We start from the raw sequence: 17,616 nt of genomic DNA, 5'->3' as shown, positions 1-17,616 counted from the left end.
TGGTGGGAATTCAGTTGGAGATAAATTTGCCTTTATCCAGTGTTTTTGAAGATGGCGTGTTTAGAGCAATTTTTGTCTTTTACTTTGTTTGAAGACAATTCTGTATGGATCTCTCCTGTTTCTGAAAGTTTTGCAATCAAGGCACTCAATGTTTTTTTTTGTTTGTTTGTTTGTCACATTCCTTTGAAGGAGGTGTGAATAACAAACATATTTGTAAGATGAGATAGTGTTTCTCTGTGTAGCAATGGGTAAGGATGCTTACCTGAAATCTAATAAATATTAATGTCTCCTTCCAGAGGAAACAATCTTAAAAGGCATGTTTACTACTCATTATAAAATATTAGGTTAATTAAACTGGTTTCTTTTCCTGTAATGCAGTCTACTGTGTATAGATATGTCAAGTGCCCATTTCGCATCACCTTGTGGTATATGGGCCTCAGGAATTTAGAGTTAAATTGCTCATTTTCCAGTTGTCATTCTTGATGTGAAAAATAAAAAGTTAATGATGGCAGTTTGAGGAATTGGTTCCAGGATGAGTACCAGGAAGTAGAATCAAAGACAGAGGCTGGAACTACTCATTGTTTCTTGGTAATTGAGCTCCTGGTGAGGCAACTTGCTCCTCAATCTGTTCATTAGCCTCAGGCCCGCTCTATTGTATCAAATAGCACTGAGATTGATGCTGTGTAAGCAGAAGTTTTTGGTTTTTAGGTAAAAGAGTCTACACACAAAGACACTGAGAGTTAAAGGAAGGACATCACAAGAATCATAAGCAGAAACTGGAGAATCCTTAGGACTTTTGCTAGGTGGCTATGGAGACGAGAGGGCTGGACAAATAATGCTTAAAACCGAAGGATATAAATAGATGGACTATTTATGACTCAGCCCATCTTTCACGTGACCATACAAACCTTAGATTAGTTTGGACATAACAGCAAATATCCCAGTTACTTTTTGTTTCATTGGTTGGCTTTTGAAGTGATTACTGTGCGCAAAAGGGTGTTTTGACCCACTTGGGGAGAGTTTCTAAGATTCTTGTGTATACCATAAATGAGTCTTTCATAGTACTCAGGCTCTTACTACCCTAGATTTTACTAATGACATCAACCAATAATAATGAGAAGCGGAACTAAAGAAATGTATATAAATTCATGTTGATCAATCCCACTTCCCCTAGAAAATTCCCCAGCTTTTGTGTTGCAAATATGTGAGAAAATATAGAGACAATATTTTCCTAATGAGGCAGCAGAGACCCTAGGTTATGGTGACTTTCTCAGATAGGTTTACTGCTATGTGAGCCAAGTCAGCCTGAGGGCACAATACCACAATTTTGCCTTCGTTAATGTGACTGTGGTTGCTGAGTCAAGATGTTGTCTAAGGCTAAAATAGATGATGTTGCCAATTAAGGTGTTGCCACATAACATAGAACATTGAGTCATTTGAAAACATGGGGGGTTTGATTTCCTAGAGACACAAGCATCCACCATGCCACACAAAATTATAAGTGAATACAAAGTCTTTTTAATGATTACAGAGCCACACTCTCCCTCTATGCCATCTGATCTTTCCCTCTGCTTTAACTCAGCCACAGCTTCTATATGGGAAAAATAGAGATGAGACTGAGATCTCTCTGTCCCCAGTGGAAATCAAATGCCATATGGATTCCGGATGGCTCAATAGCCTGGGGAATTTTGATGAGAGAAGAGAATGAAACTTTTATAGCTCTGTTAAATATGGATACCTAAGTCACTTATTCTACAGGACCCATTGAATGAAACAGCATCCAGAATCAAGTTATGGGTTTTGGCCATATTTAGAGTAAAGAGAACTCCTATATGACATTGTGAATGAAACCTTTGTGGTCAATTCTGTGCAATCTTGGTGTACCTTTACATATGAATGTATAAAAACATGTTTATTTCCCTGTCCCATAGAGTGCTAGATGAAATTCAATCACATGTAGAGAAGTGTTAGTGGGAAACCTAAATAGCTTGCCCACCAACCTTTCTGTCTCATCCTGGGTAGTTTAACACAAGGTGTGTTGAAACCCAGGAGGAAATAAGAAAATCACAACCCTGATTAGATACTTAGAGGAAACAGAGATGCAAGATCACTATAGAACAGCTACGTATGTCCAATATAAAGTTCTTAAGAAGAGCTGGAGTTTTATAGTGGATTACTATTAAATAAATTCATTTGGTTCCCTGTATAATTTCAGCAGTTGCAGACAATATGACTCTAACTGAATCCATTATACACACTTAATAACACATGGTACACCGTTTAAAACATTGACAGCATCTTTCCAATACTACTGGCACCTGACAATCGATATCTGTTTGCACGTATGTAACAAGGCCTCTGAGGTATGTTTTGTACTTCCCCTTCAAGGTTACCTAAACGTCATTGTCATTTGTGAAAATAGGATAAATCCGAATTTAGTGCTAGTGTTTACACACTCTTGATTTCCAGTGCTCACTTCGGCAGCACATATACACACTCTTGATTTCCAAAACCTTTATACATATACATGATGTACTGGTTATCACTAATCAAAAGGTACAGTTTCAGAACTGTTGGTTGTGGCATTATCACACACCTCCCAAGATAATTTTCTGAAAACCTCCAACAAAATCCAGGAGTCTGCTTGCCAAGTTATGTTGCTTGGGGCTGTATAGGCAGATTCACAATACTGAATCCTCTGGCAGCTAAAGAAAAAGTGTTGTCTTTTCAGCCCCTCACCACTGAAAAGGAGGCCTGGCGCCAAACTGGATCCTTTGGATATTGGATTTGGATTGATTGAAATTCTGCTTGGTCCTTTTATATCAGTGAATCCACAAATTAGCATCTTTTGAATAGGGCCTAAAACAGCATTCTGCTATGGAAAGTATCCAGTGAGTTGTGTCAGTCTTTTTATCTTTAGGACTCTACATTCATAATGGCCACTTTGAGCTTTAAGTCTCTGTAACTAATGATTTTTTAAAAGATTTTATTTATTTATTTGTGAGAGAGAGAGAACAAGAAGGCAGAGCGGCAGGCAGAGGCAGAGAGAGAAGCAGGCTCCCTGCTGAGCAAGGAGCCCAAAGCAGTACTTGATCCCAGGACTCTGGGATCATGACCTGAGCCAAAGGCAGGGGCTTAACTGACTGAGCCACCCAGGCATCCCTCTGTAACTAAGGATTTTATAATTGGAGTCTCTGACAAAGGAAAGCAGTCTATGCCTGGGGTTGTCCCTTGGGGTTTTGGACTCAACTTCTCATTGACATGACTGTTAGATACATCCCTTTTGAAAAGCAACTATTAGTTTGCTACTGGAGTCTTTTCCAAACTGAACACCAAAACCATAGTGACATTGTGTCTCTGTAGTCTGATGTTTCCTTTTTTGTTGGCCAGTTCCAACTTAACACCTGTAATGGTGAGAAAATTTCAACAAGCCTTGTTTCTCAAAGGTAAATTATATATTTAAAAAGTTACCTGGGGCGCCTGGGTGGTTCAGTCAGTTAAGTGTCTGCTTTCGGCTCAGTTCATGATCTCAGGGTCTTGGGGTCAAGCCCCACATCAGGCTCCCTGCTCAGTGGGGAGTATGTGTCTCCCTCTCTCTTTGCTCCTACTCTTGCTTGTGATTGTTCTCTCCCTCTCTCTTTCAAATAAATAAATCCTTTAAAAAAAAACTTACCTGTTTTTACCCTAGTGGCATATAGGCTTTGCATGAAAAAAGTGGGCATTACACTTTTCAGAGAAACCCTATTAACCCCTCTGCCACCTAAAGTAAACTGGCTAAATGAGGCCTTGACTCATTTAGAGGTTCAACTAAATATGTGGGCCTGGTTCTTTCATTCTTCAAAGAGACAAAAAGCTGAACTGATGGTGTTCACTATGCTGCTGCATGTTTAATCTCACTGCTGGCTTACCAGAATTAAAAGCAGATGGTGGTCACTCTCCTCAGTAGTCAAAATACAAGGCTTTTTCATGGGTTTGGGTAATACTTACCTAAATGAAGTTTGTCATATTTTTAGTGACTATGGCATATTGACAATTGCCTAATTGTGTGGCCTACCACATGAAAAAAAAAAACTGCAGAATTTCAGACTAAAGGCACCTCTCTATGAGGCTTCGAACTATGGAAGCAAAAGAGTGGTATTGTAAAGATGTTGCCATAGATTGTTCCCAAGTTCACTCCCTTCACAAGAACAGCTAACAACTACTTATGAAAAAGACACCAATAAAATATTGTAGAACATGGAGTGAGGCTCGAGCGCTCTCTGCACCACAGAGACCAGGAGAGTCCACAGATTAAGAGAAGTAGCTACATGTTAACTGTACTGCCTCTCCCCCAAACTGACATAGTACCACACTAAGAAGTCTCCCTGGAGCCTAGAGTTTCTTCAGTGGGAAAAGAAAGCCCCAGGAGTAGGTATTTAGCTCTTCTAGGATTGTGGGTCACTTCTTGGGAGTCTCCACTCTGGTCTTGTCTAACAAGGACCATGGAGGAATATGTGGGGCTTAACTGCTAGAATTCTGGTTGTGATGGAGAAGGGAAGAAGGATTTGCAACAACCATTACATATCTTGGCAAACAAGTTCTTACTTGAAGTATACATTTAGTACTCAATCAGCAGTTTTTTCTCATCTGCAGTAAAAAGACAGTGGAAGAGTCTGACCAGGAAACATGACAAAAAAACATGACAGCACCAAAGGAAACGAATGAAGTTGTAATAACTAGCATAATAAATGGAGATTAATAAGCTGTCACACTAAGAATTCTGAATACATCTCTTAAAGTTTAGTGGACTACAACGATACAGAGACACAACTAAACAACATTAGAAAAACATGAATGAAACAATTTCAACAAGAAATATACATTAAAACAGAAATCCTAGAACTGAAACACAATGACAAAACTGAAAAAGTCAACAAAGAGCTTCAAAGAAGACTCAAACATGAAGAAAGAATCACCAACTTAATAGGACAACATTATTCAGTTAGGGGAGCAAAGAGACAAAAAGAGTGAAGGAAGTCTATAGGATTTATAAGGTGTCATCAAAAAAAAAAAAACAATATCTGCACTATGGAAATTCCAGAAGGAGATAAAGAGACAAAGAATGTTTAAAACAATAGTGGCTGCATACTGCTAAAAACCTGGGAAGAAAAATAGACATCCAGATTATTGATGTCCAAAAGATCCCAAATAGGTTGAGCCTTAATAGGGCTATCCTAAGAAACATTGTAATTACATTGTCAAAAGTGAAAAAGAACAGTTTTGAAAGAAGCTAGAAAAAAGAGAAAAGTTACATATGAGGGCACTTCTATAAGACTGTAGGCAGATTTCTCAACAGAAATGTATTGGGACAGGAGAGAATGGATAATATATTCAGAATATCAGCATGGGAACAATCAACCAAAAATACTGTAGTCAGAATAGTTGTCCTTCAGGAATGAAAAAGAGATAAAAACTTTCCTAAACAAACATGAACTGAGGAAGTTCATTCCCACTGGACCTGCACTAAAAGAAATGCTAAAGGTAGTTTATTGAGTGGAATTAAAAGAATGCTTATTGGGGTGTCTGGGTGGCTCAGTGGGTTAAGCCTCTGCCTTCGGGCTCAGGTCATGGTCTCAGGGCCCTGGAATCAGGCTCCCTGCTCAGTAGGGAGCCCGCATCCCCCTCTCCCTCTTCCTGTGCCTCTGTCTACTTGTGATCTCTCTTTCTGTCAAATAGATAAAAAATAGATTAAAAAAAAAAAGAATGCTTATTAGCAACCATTAAAAAAAAAAATAAGAGGGTAGTGAAAAAGATGGTAGGGGCACCTGGGTGGCCCAGTTATTAATTGTCTGCCTTCAGCTCAGTTCATAATCCCAGGGTCCTGGGATTGAGCCTTGCATGGGGCTGCCTGCTCAGCAGGGAACCTTATTCTCCCTCTCCCACTCCCCCTGCTTGTGTCCCCTCTCACACTGTCTCTCTCTTTCTGTCAAATAAGTAAATGAAATCTTAAAAAAAAAAAAAAAAGAAAAGAAAAAGATGGTAAATATATAGTCAATGTTAGGTTCTTCAATATGGTTGCTATGGTATGTAATTCACTTGTAATTCTAGTTTGAAAGTTAAAAACAGTAAAAATAGTCATAGCTACAATAGTGTGTTATTGGGTGCACAATATAAAAATATGTAAACTATTACATCAATGACCTAAAATATGTAAACAAATAAAAGTGTAAAGTCTAGGAGAGCTATCAAAATTAAATTGTTGTCAATTTAAAATAGGGTGGCATAATTTTAACATATTTTATGTAAGCCTTATGGTAACTGCAAGGTAAAATCTATGGTAAAACATAAAAAAGAACATAGTGAAGAAATTAAAACATACACGAAAAGTCTTCAAATTAAAAAAAAGGGCAAAAACCAAGGAACAATGGATAAACAAAATGCCAGAAAACAATGAACAAAATGGTAATACTAAGTCATTACCTATCAATAATTAATTATTTTTTCAAGCATAATTAAAAGTGTTATATTAGCTTCAGGTATGCAATATAATTTAACCATTCTATACATTTCTCAGTGCTCATCAAGATAAGTACTTTTAAAATTTTTTTCTCACAAATAAATAAATTTTTTTTTGTTTGTTTCAGGGGTACAGGACTGTGATTCATCAGTCTTACACAAGTCACAGCACTCACCATAGCATATACCCTCCACAATGTCCATTCCCATCAGCCCCACCCCTCCTACCCACTCACCTCCAGCAACGCTTAGTTTGTTTCCTGACATTAAAAGTCTCTTACGGTTTGTCTCTCTCTCTCTCCCTGGTTTCATCTTGTTGCATTTTCCCCTCCCTTCCCCTATGATCATCTGTCTTGTTTCTCAAATTCCTCTTATCAGTGAGTTCATAAAATAATTGTCTTTCTTTGTTTGACTTATTTCCCTTAGTATAATAACCTCTAGTTCCTTCCACATCATTGCAAATGCCAAGCTTTCATACTTTTTTGATGGCTGCAAAATACTCCATTGTATATACCACATCTTTATAGATTCATCTGTTGTAGACATCTAGACTATTTCCATAGTTTGGATATTGTGGACATTGCTGCTATAAACATTGGGGTGCATGTGCCCCTTCAAATCACTACATTTGTATCTTTGGAGTAAATTCCCAGTAATGCAGTTGTTGGGTTGTAGGGTAGTTCTATTTTCAATTTTTTAAGGACCTCCATCCTGTTTTCCAGAGTGGCTGCACCAGCTTTCATTCCCACCAACAGTGTAGGAGGGTTCCCCTTTCTCCACATCCTTGCCAACACCTTTTATTTCCAACACCTTTTGATTTTACCCTTTCTGACTGGTGTGAGCTGGTATCTCACTGTGGCTTTGATTTTTATGATTTTTATGTCCCTGAAGCCTAGTGATGTTGACCACTTTTTTATGTGTCTGTTGGTCATGTGGATATCTTCTTTGCAGAAATTTCCGTTTATATCTTCTGCCCATTTGTTGATCGGATTATTTGTTCTTTGGGTGTTAAGTTTGATAAGTTCTTTATAGGTTTTGGATACTAGCCCTTTATCCAATATGTCATTGCAAATATCCAGCCCATTCTGTCAGTTGTCTTTTGGTTTTGTTGACTGTTTCCATTGCTGTGCAAAAGCTTTTTATCTTGATGAAGTTCCAATAGTTCATTTTTGCCCTTGCTTCCCTTGCCTTTGGCAAAATTTCTAGAAAGAAGTTATTGTGGCTGAGGTCGAAGAGGTTGCTGCCTGTGTTCTCAAGGATTTTGATGGATTCCTGTCTCACATTGAGGTCTTTCATCCATTTTGAGTCTGTTTTCCTGTGTGGTGTAAGGAAATGGTCCAGTTTCATTCTTCTGCGTGTGGTTGTGCAATTTTCCTAACACCATTTGTTGAAGAGACTGTCTTTTTGCATTGGATATTAGTCTTTTTGCATTGGATAATTCTTTCTTGTTTTGTTGAAGATTAGTTGACCATAGAGTTGAGGATCCATTTCTGGGCTCTCTGTTCTGTTACACTGATCTATGTATCTGTTTCTGTGCCAGTAAGATACTGTCTTGATAAGTGTACTCTTAATGCTGTTTATCTATTTTGCCCATTCCCCACATACCTCCTGTCTTAAAAACCACCAGTTTGATGTCTGTATTTAAGATCTGTTTTCTTGAGGGAAGGGCAAGATGGCAGAGAAGTACGAGACCCTGTTACAACTGGTCCCCTAAAGTGAGCTAAATATCTATCAGAACACTCTGACCACCCATGAAGTCAGTCTGAGATGAAAGATTATACACTTCTGTATCTCTTCAGGGTCAGAGGACATCAGTGGAAAGGTAAAGTGGAGTGGGAACACTTGGACTGATATTGGAGGATAAATAGAAGGGGGAGGGAGCCACCAGAAGCAACCCACTAGAAAGTAATACACCAATACAAACATGCCCTGTGATCGGGGACCAGCAGTAACATGGAGTCTGGTTAAATGCACCTAAAAAGAGCAAAAGATCTTAAGGGACAACTGGTGGAATTGGGTGGTCACAGGCAAGGTTCTAAGCCCACATTTCCAGGACAGTCACTGCCAGTGACCATCTGTGCCAGAGAGAGTCCGGCAGGGCCTCCAGTCCATGGTCCTCTAGCTCCCAGCTTTCCACTGCTTGCACCACCCCTTGGGCTGGGCACAGTCCCACCTGCGCCTGAGAGAATCTGGAGTGGTCAGTAGCTGGTGGTCTCTAGGAATGCAGCCTTCCGCAACCTGCATGACTGTGAGGTCAGAGCACACTCTCCTGTGCCTGAGAGAGCCTGGTATGGGCACCAGCTTGCAATCTCTTGGCCCATAGCCTTCTGAGACTGGCCGTGGAGTCTGAGTGCTCCCAGGTCATGCCTGAGAGAACCCAGTGTGATCTCTGCCCAGGGTCCCTTGGCCTGCAGCCTTCCAAGACCTGTGGGACCATGGGAATTGAGTGTACCCAGCAAGGGCCTGGACTCCAGACAGCAGTCCTGGCAAAGGCAGACACCAGGAGCAGGATTCCTGGACCTATATAGTTCATGGTTTTTGTGGCACGGGATACAGAGACAAGTGGGGGCCTCAGGTGAACACTGGATGGTGGCCGGGGGTACACATCCCATGAGGGAGGTTGTGCTGTTCAGAGGAGGTTGCAGAGAGTGCATTTAACCAGACTCCATCTGTGTGTTCTAAACCACCCAGAGGGGAACCATCTGAGTCTTCTCTCTGAGGCGGAGGACTGGATAAAGAGAGAAGACAACAAGATATAGTTGAAGAAATTCTGAATGAAAATTTCCCCAATCTGGGGAATGGAACAAGGGTTAATGTCCTCAGACAGAAAGGACACCCACAAGATCAATGAGCCTAAAAAGACCTCCAGACACTTAACTGTGAAATTAATGAATCATAATTTTAGACAGGAGGTCTTAAGGGCAGCTATGGGGAAGAGATTCATTACATAGAGAGGAAGGGCCAACAGAATAATGTCAGACCTGTCCACAGAAATCTGTCAAGCCAGAAAGGGCTGTCTAGACATATTCAGGGCACTAAATGACAAGAATGTGCAGCCAAGAATACTTTATTCAGCAAGATCGACATTCAGAATGGATGGGAAAATAATGAACTTCCAAGACCGGCAATGTTTAAAAGTGTATGTGACCACCAAGCTGACAATACAAGAAATATTAAGGGGGGTTCTATAAAAGAAGAAAGAATCCAAGAGTAACAGAGCAGAAATATACAGAGACAATCCACAGAATCAAGGACTTCTCAGGCAACAGGATGTCAATATAAACTTATCTTTCAATAATCACTCTCAACGTGAATGATCTAAATGCTCCCATAAAATGGCCCAGGGTTGCAGACTGGATAAAATGACAGGACCCATCCATATGCTGTCTACAAGAGACCTAATTGGATCCCAAAGATACATCTGGATGGAATGTGAAGGGATGGAGAAGCATCGTTGATGCCATTATGCCTCAAAAGAAAGCTGGTGTAGCAATTCTCACAACAGATAAAATAGATTTTAAGCTTAAGTCTGTAGTCAGAGATGCAGAAGGACACTACATCATTGTTAAAGCATCTATTCACCAAGAAGATCAAACAAATGTGAATATTTTTGCCCCCAGTATGGGAATAGCCAACTACATAAGCCAACTGTTAATCAAAATAAAGAGTCATATTGATATGAATATATTAATTGTAGGGTATCTTAACATGCCACTCACAGTAATAGACAGATCATCCAAGCAGAAAAATCGATAAAGAAGAGCTTTGAAAGGCACATTGGACTAGATGGACTATGTAAATATATACAGAACCTTCCATCCTGAAACAACAGAATACTCATTCTTCTTGAGTGCACATGGAACTTTCTCCATAACAGACCAAATACTAGGTCACAAAGCAGGGTTCAACCTATCCCATAAGACTGAGATTATTCCCTGCTTATTCTCAGACCACAGTGTTTTGAAACTGGAAATCAACCACAAGAAACAGTTTGGAAGGAATTCAAACTCTTAGAAGCCAAAGACCATTCTGCTGAAGAAAGTTTGGATCAACCAAGAAATCAAAGAAGAACTTAAACAATTCATGCGTATAAATGTGAAAGAAGAAAAATTGGTCCAGAACATGGGATACAGCAAAGGCGGTCCTAAGGGGGAAATACATTGTCATCCAAGCCTCACTCAAAAAAAATGGAAAAATCCTGAATACACCAGCTCTCTTTACACTTTAAAGAAAAGAAAAGTCAACAACAAATTAAGTCAAACGCAGGCACAGGGAAGTAAATAATCAAGATTAGAGCAGAGATTAATGAGTTAGAAATTAGGGGTACAGTAGAACACATCAATGAAATGAGAAGCTGGTTCTTTGAAAGAATCAATAAGATGGATAAACCACAGGCCAAACTAACCCAGAAGAAAAGAGAGAGAACCCACATTAATAAAATTATGCATGCAAGGGAAGAGATCACGACTAACACCAAGGAAATGGAAACAATCCTCAGAAATTATTACCAATGGTTATATGCCAATAAGTTAAGTGACCAAGATGAAATGGATGCATTCCTGAAAACATATAAACTTCCAAGACTGAAACAGGAAGAAACTAATAACCTGAATAGACCAATGTCTAGTAATGAGATCGAAGCAGTGATCAAAGACCTCCCAAATAAACAGGAGCCCAGGACCTGAAAGATTTCCTGGGAATTCTACCAAACATTCCAAGATGAAATAATAGCTATTCTCCTGAAGCTGTTTCCAAAAATAACAGAAGGGAAACTTCCAGACTGTTTCTATTCTATCAAGACAAAATACAACATCTGCTCCTGATTAAAACTTCAAAGTACAGGAATAGAGGGAACATTCCTCAACTTCATAAAATATATCTATGAAAAACCCACAATGAATATCATTCTCAAAGGGTAAAAGCTGATAGTCTATCCTTTGAGATCAGGAACACGAGAAGGATGCCAACTCTCGCCACTCTTGCTCAGTATAGTACTAGAAGTCCCAGCAACAGCCATCAGAAAACAAAAAGAAATAAAAGATATTCGAATTGGTGAAGAAGAAGTCAAACTTCCTTTTCTCAAATAACATGATACTTTATATGGAAAACCCAAAAGACTCCACCACCAATGTCGCGGCTGACGTGACAAATCAACCAGGAACATGAGGGTAAGAGGATGGAAATTCTTTTCTCAAAGAATCAAGGAAGCAAAGAGATGGGGGCAGGAGGAACACTGAGGAGGATGTCCAACAGTGCTAAGTTTATTCAAAGCACTAAGGCCATATATATAATGATAGGAGAAGCAATACACCTGTGCCTAGTTAAAGAACCACGAGTTCCCATAATAAGTTTCACATTTAACTATAAGCAGACCTCATGATGCCAAATGGCTGATGCCAATACAATTGTTCTGTATTGATACAGCAAACCTGAAGGTAATTTATGAGCAGTACTAGGGCAGCAAGGACCAACAATGAACTTTTTTTTTTTTAAGATTTTATTTATTTATTTTTTGACAGAGATCACAAGTAGGCAGAGAGGCAGGCAGAGAGAAAGGAGGAAGCAGGCTCCCTGCTGAGCAGAGAACCCGATGTGGGGCTCGATCCCAGGACCCTGAGATCATGACCTGAGCCAAAGGCAGAGGCTTTAACCCACTGAGCCACCCAGGTGCCCCAGCAATGAACTTTTGACCCCAACTGAATTGTTCTCATTTGTTTAGTAAAAATGTGGGAAGTCCCGTAGGTGAGCACACAACACATAGCAACAGACCCTTTCTCAGTGCTACTCAACTTTTCCCGTCCTAAACCTTTTGTTAGGTTATTCAGACTTTAAAGGAGGCACAAGTCAGGGCCTGGTTTGGTCCTCGTCTCAAGCCTTATTGTGGCCTCCCACACCCCAAATTACTACGACTTATACAGCAATTCAGTAGTGTGGCAGGATACAAAATCAATGCACAGAAATCAGTCACTTTCTTATATACTAACAATGAAAATATAGAAAGGGAAACTAGAGAATTGATTCCATTTACTATAGTACCAAGAACCATACGATACCTGGGAATAAACCTAAACAAAGAGGTAAAGGGTCTGTGCTCGAGAAACTACAGAACACTCATGAAAGAAATTGAAGAAGACACAAAAGATGGAAGAGCATTCCATGGTTATGGATCGGAAAAATAAACATTGTTAAAATGTCTATACTGCTTACCATGTCATTTCAATCAAAATTCCCCTGGCATTTTTCAAAGTGCTGGAACAAACAATTCTAAAATCATTTGGGGACCAGAAAAGATCCTGAATTGCTAAGGAAATGTTGAAAAAGAAAAACAAAACTAGGGGCATCATGTTGCCTGATTTCAAGCTTTACTACAAAGCTGTGATCACCAAGACAGCATGGTACTGGTACAGAAACAGGCACATAGACCAGTGGAACAGAGTAGAGAGTCCAGATATGGACCCACAACTCTACATTCAAATAATCTTCAACAAAGCAGGAAAAAATATCCAGTGGAAAAAAGACAGTCTCTTCAATAAATGGTGCTGAGAAAATTGGACCGTTATGTATAGAAGAATGAAACTTGACTGTTCTCTTACACCATACAGAAAGATAAACTTAGAATGGAAAAAAGACCTCAACATAAGGCAGGAATCTATCAAAATCCTAGAGGAGAACATGGGTTATAACCTCTTTGACATCAGCCACAGCAACATCTTTCAAGACATGTCTCCAAAGGCAAATGAAACAAAAGTGAAAGTGAACTTTTGGGACTTCATCAAGATAAACTGCTTCTGCAGAGCAATGGAAACAGCCAACAAAACAAAGAGGTAACCCATGGAATGGGAGAAGATATTCGCAAATGACACTGCAGACAAAGGGCTGATATCCAAGATCTATAAAGAACTCCTCAAACTCAACACACACAAACAGATAATCACGTCAAAAAAAATGGGTGGAATACATGAACAGACACTTCTCCAAAGAAGACACACAAATGGCTAACAGACACATGAAAAAATGTTTATCACCATTAGCCATCAGAGAGAGTCAAGTCAAAACCACATTGAGATACCACCTTAAACCGGTTAGAATGGCCAAATTCAACAAGACAGTAAACAACAAGTTTTGGAGAGAATGTGGATAAAGGGGAATTCTCCTACACTGTTGGTGGGAATGCAAGTTGGTGCAGCCATTTTGAAGAACAGTGTGGAGATTCCTTAAGAAATTAAAAATAAAGCTACCTTATGACCCTCCAATTGCACTACTGTGTATTTACCCCAAAGATACAGATATAGTGAAAAGAAGGGCTATCTGTACCCCAATGTTCATAGCAGCAATGGCCACAATTGCCAAACTGTGGAAAGAGCCAAGATGCCCTTCAATGGAGAAATGTATAAAGAAGATATGGTCCACATATGCAATGGAATATGCCTCCATTAGAAAGGATGATTACCCAAATTTTGTATCAACATGGACGGGAATGGAGGAGATTAGGCTGACTGAAATAAGTCAAGCAGAGAGAGTCAATTTTCATATGATTTCACTTAATTCATTTTATTCACTTTATTTCACTTTATTCATTATTCATCATAGTGAATAACTTGGAGAATATTAGGAGAAGGAAAGGAAAAGTGAATTGGGGGAAATTAGAAAGGGAGATGAAGCATGAGAGATTGTAGACTCTGAGAAACAAGCTGAGCATTTTGGAGGGGGGGATTGGTGGTGGGACAGGTGAACCTGGTGGTGGGTATTAAGGAGGGCACGTATTGCCTGGAGCACTGGTGTGGTGCATAAACAATGAATCTTGGGACACTCAGAAAATAAAATTTTTTAAAAAGGAGTCTATTTTCTTGTCTCTTTTTATTTTTCATTTTGTTTTCTGAATTCCATGTATGAATGAAACTATATAGTATTGTAATTTTTCTGACTGACTTATTTCACTTAGCATTATACCCTCTAGGTCTATATATATTGTTTCAAATGGCTGGATTCCATTCGTGTGCTTGACTAATATTCCATTGTCTATATACTATATCTTCCTTATCTATTCATGTACCAATAGAAATTTTGATTTCATCCATATTTTGGCTATTGCAAATAATGCTGCAATAAACATAAGGGAGCATATAACTATTTGAATTGGTAGGTTCTTGGGGACAAATGCGTGATATTGGAATGACTAGATCATTTGGTAATTAAATTTAAAAATTTTTGAGGAGTCTGCATATTGTTTTCCACAGAGCGTGCACCACTTTGCATTCCCACTAAAAGTGCATGAGAGTTCCTTTTTCTCCACAGTCTCACCAACACGTGTTACGTATTGTATTTTTTTTTTATTTTAGCCATTATCACAGGCATGAAATAATATTTCATTGTGGTTTATATTTGCATTTCCTTGATGATTAGTGATGTTGAGCATCATTTCATGTGTCTGTTAGCTGTCTGTATATATTCTTTGGAAAAATTTCTATTCAGGCCCTCTGCCAATTTTTTTTTTCAATTTATTTATTTTCAGAAAAACATTATTCATTATTTTTTCACCACACCCAGTGCTCCATGCAAGCCGTGCCCTCCATAATACCCACCACCTGGTACCCCAACCTCCCACCCCCCACCACTTCAAAACCCTCAGATTGTTTTTCAGAGTCCATAGTCTCTTATAGTTCATTCTTTTTGATGGCTGAGTAATATTCTCATCTATACCATATCTTCTTTTTTTTAATTTATTTATTCTCTGCCAATTTTTTAATTGAGTTTTTGTGTGTGTGTGTGTGTGTTGAGTTATATATATATACTTCATATATTTTGAATATTAACCCTGTATCAGATACGTTATTGACTAATATCTTCTCCCATTTCAGTAGATTTTCTTTTCATTTTGTCAATGGTTTCATTCACTGTGTAGTTGCAATAGATTTTGCTTTTGTAACCCTTGCCAGAGGAGACATATGCAGAAAAATATTTCTACAGCCAATGTGAAAGAAATCATTGCCTATGTTTTCTTCTAGGATTTTAATTGTTTCAGGTCTCACATTTAGGCTTTAATCCATTTTGAGTTTGTTTTTGTATATGATATAAGAAAGTGGTCCAGTTTCATTCATTTGTATGTAGCTCTCCAGGTTTCCCAAAACCATTTGTTGAAGAGACTCTCCTTTTTCTTACTGGATATTTTTACCTATTTGTCATAGATTAACTGACCATAAAAATTCAGGTTTATTTCTGGACTCTGTATTCTGTTCTATTGATCTGTGCGTCTATTTTTGTGTCAATACCATACGGCTTTGATTACTACAGCTTAGTAGTATACCTTGAAATCTGGGATCTTGATACTTCTAACTTTGTGCTTTCTCAAGATTTTTTTTTTGGCTATTTGGGGTCTTTTGTGTTTCCACACAAATTTTATAGTTGTTGGTTCTAGTTCTATGAAAAATGTTCTTCGTATTTTGATATGGTTTGCATTGAATCTATAAATCATGTTAGGTAATATGGATAATTTCACAGTATTTTTCCTCCCAAGTAATGAGCATTGAACATCTTTTTATTTGTATTAGCTTTAATTACTTTTATCAATGACTTTTAGATTACAGTATAAAGGACTTTCACTACCTTCATTAATTCTTAAGTATTTTACTATTTGGGGATCAATAATAATAATAATAATAATAAAAGGGATTATTTTCTTAACTTCTCTTTCTGCTATGTCATTATCAGTTTATAGAAGTGCACCAATTTCTGCACATTAAGTTTGTCTTCTGCGATGTTACTGAGTTCATTTACTCTACTAGTTATTTTGGTGGAGTCTATTGGGTTTCCTATATGTATAGTATTATGTCATAAGCAAATAGTGAAAGTTTTGCATCTTCCTTATCAGTTTGGATGCCTTTAATTCTTGTTATTTTCCAATTACTGCACTTAAAAATTCTAGTTGACTGTGTTGAATAAATGTGGTGAAAGTGAACATCCTTGTTTTGTTTTAGACCTTAGAGGAAAAGCTCTCAGCTGTGGGTTTTTCATATATGGACTTTATAATGTTGAAGTATGTTACCTCTAAAAGCACTTTGTTGAGAGCTTATTCCATGAAAGAATGTTATACTTTGTGAAATGATTCTTCTGTATCTATTGAGATTATGTGTTTTTTATCCTTCGTTAATGCAACATACCACTTCAATGGATTTGCAAATAATGAACTGCACTTGCTTTCCTGGAATAAATCACACTTGATTGTGGTGAAGGCTTTTTTTAATGTATTATTAGATACTGCTTGATAGGATTTTGATGAGGATTTTTGCATCTATGTTCATTCAGAGATATCGGACCATAGATATGGGCTTTGTTTTGCTTTTTTGGTGGTGTCTTTATCTGGTTTTTGAACCATGCTAAAACTGGCCTGATGGAATGACTTTGGAAGCTTTCCTTCTTATATTTTTTGGAATACTTCAGGGATAGTTATTAACTCTTCTTTAAATGTTTGTTAGAATTTGCCTGTAAAAAGCAGGAAGAAATACCCAGTGGAAAAAAAGACATTCTCTTCAATAAATGGTGCTGGGAAAATTGGAGTTATGTATAGAAGAATGAAATTTGACCATTCTCTTACACCATACACAAACGTAAAGTCAAAGTGGATGAAATACCTCAATGTGGGGCAGGAATCTATCAAACTCCTAGAGGAGAACATAAGCAGTAACTTCTTTGACATCAGCCACAGCAACTTCTTTTACGACATGTCTCCAAAGGCAAAGGAAACAAAAGTGAAAATGAACTTTTGGAAATTCATCAAGATAAAAATGTTTCTGGGGCACCTGGGTGGATCAATGGGTTAAGCCACTGCCTTCGGCTCAGGTCATGATCTCAGGGTCCTGGGATTGAGTCCCGCATCGGGCTCTCTGCTCAGCAGGGAGCCTGCTTCCTTCTCTCTCTCTCTCTGCCTGCCTCTCTGCCTACTTGTAATCTCTCTCTGTCAAATAAATAAAATCTTTTAAAAAAGATAAAAATGTTTCTGCCAAGCAAAGGAAACAGCCAACAAAATGAAGAGGCAACCCATGGGATGGGAGGAGATATTCACAAGTGACACCAAAAAGGGCTGATATCCAAGATCTATAAAGAACTTGTCAAACTCAACACCCA

The sequence above is a fragment of the Neovison vison genome, chromosome X, assembly GCF_020171115.1.
Source record: "Neovison vison isolate M4711 chromosome X, ASM_NN_V1, whole genome shotgun sequence".
Taxonomy (NCBI): Eukaryota; Metazoa; Chordata; class Mammalia; order Carnivora; family Mustelidae; genus Neogale; species Neogale vison.
This window is presented reverse-complemented; position numbering follows the sequence as displayed.